This window comes from Macaca fascicularis, chromosome 9 (genome assembly GCF_037993035.2).
Source record: "Macaca fascicularis isolate 582-1 chromosome 9, T2T-MFA8v1.1".
Taxonomy (NCBI): domain Eukaryota; kingdom Metazoa; phylum Chordata; class Mammalia; order Primates; family Cercopithecidae; genus Macaca; species Macaca fascicularis.
In genome coordinates this window covers 52,330,308-52,335,613 of record NC_088383.1, presented here as the reverse complement: position 1 = coordinate 52,335,613, position 5,306 = coordinate 52,330,308, and the positions used below count along the sequence as shown (strand labels likewise).

The window sequence follows — 5,306 nt, the reverse complement described above, 5'->3', positions numbered from 1 at the left end:
AGAACAAAGCGCCCAAATAAATCACCCGGGGCCCGACATTTGGAGCGTTTGCGTTGGAGACCAAACACAGATGCCCTTTAGATAAATACATTTTTGAGAAGCGTTCCGCAGGAGAACTTTATGACTTTAATAGGTTTTTGGTGTCAGACAAGCATCAGGAAGTGTTTTGTGGAGAGAGTTTCTCTAAAAAGCACAGAAACATTCTTCTCCCTCTGGCCCTTTAAACATAAGGATATGATGATCCCAGCAAGGGGAGGGGCTTCCTTTTCCAGGTTCCCTTGGGATTTGCCCAGGGCTGGGATTGCTCAGCTGAGAATGTTCTGGAAGGTTTGGAAGACCTCAGTGCTCCAGGCCAGCAGGGGGTGGGGGATCAGGGATGGGAGGGTCTCTCCGGAACCTGATTTAGAAGCTTAGAAGCATCCTGCTTACCCAGAGCAACTCCCCTCCCCTCCCAGCTGTGCCCCGCCCAGATCCCCAGAGGAGCCTGGGCCTGCTGTCCTAGGGGATAAGAAGGGCTCTGCGTGGAGGACGTTGGTCCTGCTGAGGCTTCCAGAGGTTGGCAATTTTCTGTAGTTTGGATACTCTACAAAGTTCCCCAGGATGAAGCCCAGGAGTGGGAGCTGAGCTCACCGTGGGCTCTGAGCCAGAGAGAGGAGACACTAGGAGAAGGTCAGATGCAATCTTGTCTGGAAGCTTCTCCTTCCGGCTTAGAGATGGGCCCCCACCCTGCTGCCCACCCATCCATCCTGGGCCCTGCCCAGGGTCCTGTAACCCCCCTCTGCCCAGCTCAGGCTTGGATACCAAGCAGCCGCTGGGGGGCTGACTCCATCCTACCTGAGCTGCTCTACTCTCAGCCTCCCAGCCCCAGGATGGGGCTGAGCTGTGAAGGTGTGGGTGCCCTCCTGGAATTGCAGTCCCAATTGCAACTCATCTTCTAGTGAGGCTGACGTCTAAGCACTATACACCAGATCATCTGTGCTGTGGCTTGGGACCACTTTGGGTGGGAGGTCCTAGGGCCAGGCTGGGCTGACTGCAGGCTTGTTTTCCAGGCCCGGTGGGTATGGGCGGGGTCGCAGGGAGCCCAGGCAGAAGGGTTGCGTCATGGTCCCAGGACCTGGCTCACAGAAAACACACAGGCAGAAACAAGAATTGAGAGGCAGCCCAGGTGGATTCCCTGGTGCTGGGGGCTCCGAGGGCACAGGCAGGCCTCCTCCTGGCAGGGCTGTGGATGGGGAGTGGGAGAGAAGGGACGGGTGTCTGCGCTGTTTTCCAGGACCCCCACCGAAGGCTGCAGAAAGGTTCCAGGCCTCCATGTTGATGGCAGAAGTGGCGAGGCAGCTCACCCTCCGCCCTGCTGATTTCTGTGCACATTTGGGATGACGTTTTCAACAGCTCCAGCGCTGGAGCCAAGAGACAGTTGGCCTCAGGTTTCCACCTCAGTGGGTATCCTGCCTCCCTGGGCCTGGCCCTCAGGGTGTGTCTCAGACCCTCACCCACCCAGCCCTGCACTCACGGGGACCTAGGCATCCTCCTGGGTGGGAGGTGGTGCACATGGGGTCGGGACGGGGTCAGGACGGGGTTGTTGTGAACAGCCTCCCTGGCTGATTCGTCCTAGGCTGTAAATGAGGGGTAGGTGTGGAGAGGCCCACATTAGGAAGGGAAATGTTGTCCCCCTCCTTCTTCTCCTAGGGGCCCAAACTCACCTCCTCAGCCCGAGACTCGCCCAGAACCTCATCAGGAGACCACCTAACGGAAGGATGAGAATAGTTGGAGGATTTTCTGAAGTCTTTCTCTTGCCTCATAGTTTATTTCCTTGCAGAATCCAGCCCTTCAGATGCAGCTGATGTCTTAGCCACCACACACAGCAACCTTTTCTGTCTTCACAGTTGTGTCTCTGAAGCAACTTCCAACTAAATAAAAGCAGCTCCGTAAAGGACGCGTCATTGAGGCTCTTGTGACCTGTGCCAGGTGGGAGGAAGCCACCTCTGCTCTATTTCCCAGCCCTGATACCCAGCCTGGCATGGAGGGTAGCTGTTGCCTGGTTACCCATTTGCATTTGTAATTTATCAGCTTTCTCCAAACCATAAAGGTTTGGGTTTTAGTCATGCATATCTGGCCCCTGGAAGAAAGGCTGAATGAGATCCCTCAGGGAGGTAAAGCTTTGGTTCCTGAATCATCTTTTCTAGACAAAGAGGCAGCCCTCTTTTTTGGGGGGGTGAGAACAGCTGGTGGAGATCCTCCCTACCATGTAGGCAAGTGGGCAGCCCAGGACTGGCCCCTCCAATTCACTCAGGATCACAACACCCCCAGGTGGCAGCTACGTCCCTGTCTTATAGGTGAGCTAACTGAGGCTCCAGCTCAGGTGTTTCTTCTCTGGGGCCCTCAAGCCACCCTGCACATGGTTCCCAAGTGCCAGTGGAGGCTGGTCACCAGGCGGATGTGGGGTGTGGGCCGGGGTGTACACTTGCCAGGAGCTCCCAGTGGCTGGAATGCTGCTGGCTCCACATTTGGGCCGACACTTGGGATCCACTGCTCTCAGTCCTGTAGGATGGGAGAGGGACAGGTGAGGGTCTCAGAGCAGAGGCACTCCCCCACCTACTGGCAGCATGTCCAGCTTGGCCAGGCATCCTCAGCGCTGCCAAGCCCCTCCTTCCATCTTCCTTCCCGTGTTCCTATCTGTTCCCAGCCTCAGTGCCCTGGACTTATGCCCCTGGCCCTGGCCTCACTGGTCAGCGGGGAAGGATGCTTCTAGAACACACCACACCACACTCTGCAGAGACTTGGGTTTGCAGACAGCTCTTAGCCTTCTGACACCCATTTTTTCAGCTGGACTCCTCATGCAAGGCCCAGAGCCCCTGGAAGCCACCCATCCATTGCCTCTGCCACCCCAGCAAAAAGGGTGGTCATTTCTGTGATCTAGGCCTGGATCCCACCCAAGATATCCATGACCCTGTACAGTACTGAGTGTCAGGGAATCTACAGCAAATGCATTTCTTTCACCTGCAAAATGGCTGCAGCGACAGTCCCACCTCACTCCTAGTCGGGGCACAGATTCTGTGAGATGTGGGAGGGGAGGCCCCAGCACAGACCAAGGGCTGATGAGCTGGGCGTGGTCACTTGCTGAAGGCTCACTCAGAGCCTGTGTGAGACCAAAGCTGGCCCTGGGAGGCTGGGAGGAGAGGGAGGATGAGGGACAACTAGGGGGCCCTGCCTCTTTAATTGAGGCTCCCAGGCAGCTGCAGACCCCACTCCCAAGTGACGGCGGCACTGGCAGTGACTCCAGCCGGCCTGTGCGTTGTTATTTCCAGACTGAGTCTTTGGAGCAAAGGAATTTTCCTTCTTTAATGAAAACCTTGCAGCCAGGGAAGCCCCCGACTAAATGACTGATACTCAACAGATACGCACTTCTCAGAAATGTCTCCTAGTCAATGAAGAAGAGATAATAGTCAGTGGAATAAAAATTAATCTGGCCACTATAGGAATTAATATAAAAACATCAGATGCAGGACTTATAAGCGATGCCACCTCCACCTAACCCTTCCGGGGTTAAATACCCCAGGGATGCTGATTTACATTCTGTGCTGCAGGTCTCTGCCACCATAATCAATAGGAATGAGAAATGGGGCCAGCTGGGCCTGCCCGTCCATGCGGGCTGGAGGGGAGTGTTCAGGGGGCGGGGAGGCTGCTGGGAGCAGGGGCCCATCTGGGCTGTCCCATCCCCTCCTTCTTCCACCCTGGTGAGCTCCAGGCCTGCAGCAGAAGGATTTCCAGAGGCCTGGCCCAGGGCACCTGTCATCAAGCTTCTCCAGGGAAGGAGAGGGCAGGTAAGGGTGGGGCAGGGTAGGGCTGGCTGGTCAGGTGCTGCCTGAGGCCCATGCAGTGGGGACCTCTCCCGGGGCCTGGGCTTGGAGATGCTCATGGCATTGATAGTCTGGGATCAAGGCCTCCGAGGGCCGCCCACCCACTGAAGGTGTGGGCGGGAAGCAAGAGTGTGTTCCAGCCTCTCCTTGCTTGTAGACAGCTATCCCCTCCCCATGTCTCTCCTCATGGTCTTCCCTCTGTGTGACCCACCGCCATTGTGGTTCCGTGAGAATGATGGGCCCACACTCCCCACTTCGGTGAAGCTTGCCTGAGCCACTGTTCACTCTGCCATCCCCAGTCTAGGTGCTGCGGATGCCTTCAAGGAGTTGTAAGTCCAAGCCCTTGCTGGCCATGCCTGAGCTGCCTCTCTGCTTTCCCCTGCTGGGAGCGTCAAGTCTCCTAGCAGCTGCAGGGCTGCAAGAGCAGCAAGTTTCCTGCCCTCCTCTTTAGGATCTGTGCTTGCTCAGCTCTGCCCCATCCTGTGCACACACCACATGGGGCAGAAGGGGGATGGGGGGGCCATGTGGTAGTTGAGCTGTGCCACCCGTCCCTCCACCTGGAGGCCCTGTGGGAGACCGGTGAGGGGAGGACAGTGTGTTTATCCCCTACCCCCTCCTAGCAAGGCCCCAGTGCCCCCCACCCCCACACCCAAATCCCTCTTTCTCAGCCAGGTTTGGAGGTCCAGCACCATTCCCTGAGCTCCTGATGGGTCAGTCTCTCTCCAGGCCTGTGGGTTCCCCATGCTGCCCACACCTCTGCCCCTACAGGAAACCCCAGTCCCTGTCCCCTCCATGTGCCCTCTGCTTCTGCTGGACCCTGGTCATACAGATCCCAGCAAAATCCCCGCAGGGCTAGCTGGTGTGGGGGGGCTCAGTCCTTTGTCCCTGATGATGGCAGAACCAGCCCTTCCCAGTGCTTCTCTGCTGCTGCCTCCTTTGTGTGCCCTGCTCTGAGCAGCCTGGGTGACTCCCGTACCCACCGCCCACTCTGGACTGACCCAGGAAAGGCCCCACTTCCCATGCTGGAGTGCTAAGCCCCAGGACCTTAAAATGTGACTGTATTGGAGCTAAGTTTATTAAAGAGGTAATCGAGGTCAGATGAGGTCATTAGGGTGGGCCCTGATCCAGTGTGACTGGTGTCCTTATAAAAGGGAAATTTGGCCACCAATAGACACACAGAGGGGAGACCATGAAGAGAGACATGGGAAGATGCAACTGTCTACAAGTAAGGAGAGGCTGGAATAGACCCTTCCCTAGCACCCACAGGGGGCCGGTGGCCCTTGGAGGCCTTGATTCCAGACTTCCAGCCCTGGAACTGGGGGGCAGTAAACTTAGCCACCTGGTCTGTGGTCCTTCCTTACAGCAGCCCCAGCAACTCATGTACATTGCAAAGGAATTCACTCTAGGGAATGCAAAGCACTGTTTGTTTTTGTTTGTTTGTTTTCT

At 56.6% G+C, this 5,306-nt stretch overlaps 1 long non-coding RNA gene across 3 annotated transcripts; it reads left to right on the top strand.

The window, feature by feature from the left end:
- Positions 1-263: 263 nt before the first annotated feature.
- LOC123575552 (uncharacterized) lies at positions 264-1,937 on the top strand. 3 transcript variants are annotated; one of them, XR_006700854.2, is made up of 3 exons: positions 264-669; positions 1,274-1,439; positions 1,820-1,937. It is a non-coding gene; the product is annotated as an uncharacterized lncRNA (long non-coding RNA). The 3 variants fall into 3 exon arrangements; XR_012417626.1 differs by having other exon boundaries at positions 264-555; positions 1,690-1,918; XR_006700853.2 differs by having other exon boundaries at positions 1,690-1,918.
- The last annotated feature ends 3,369 nt before the right edge of the window (positions 1,938-5,306 follow it).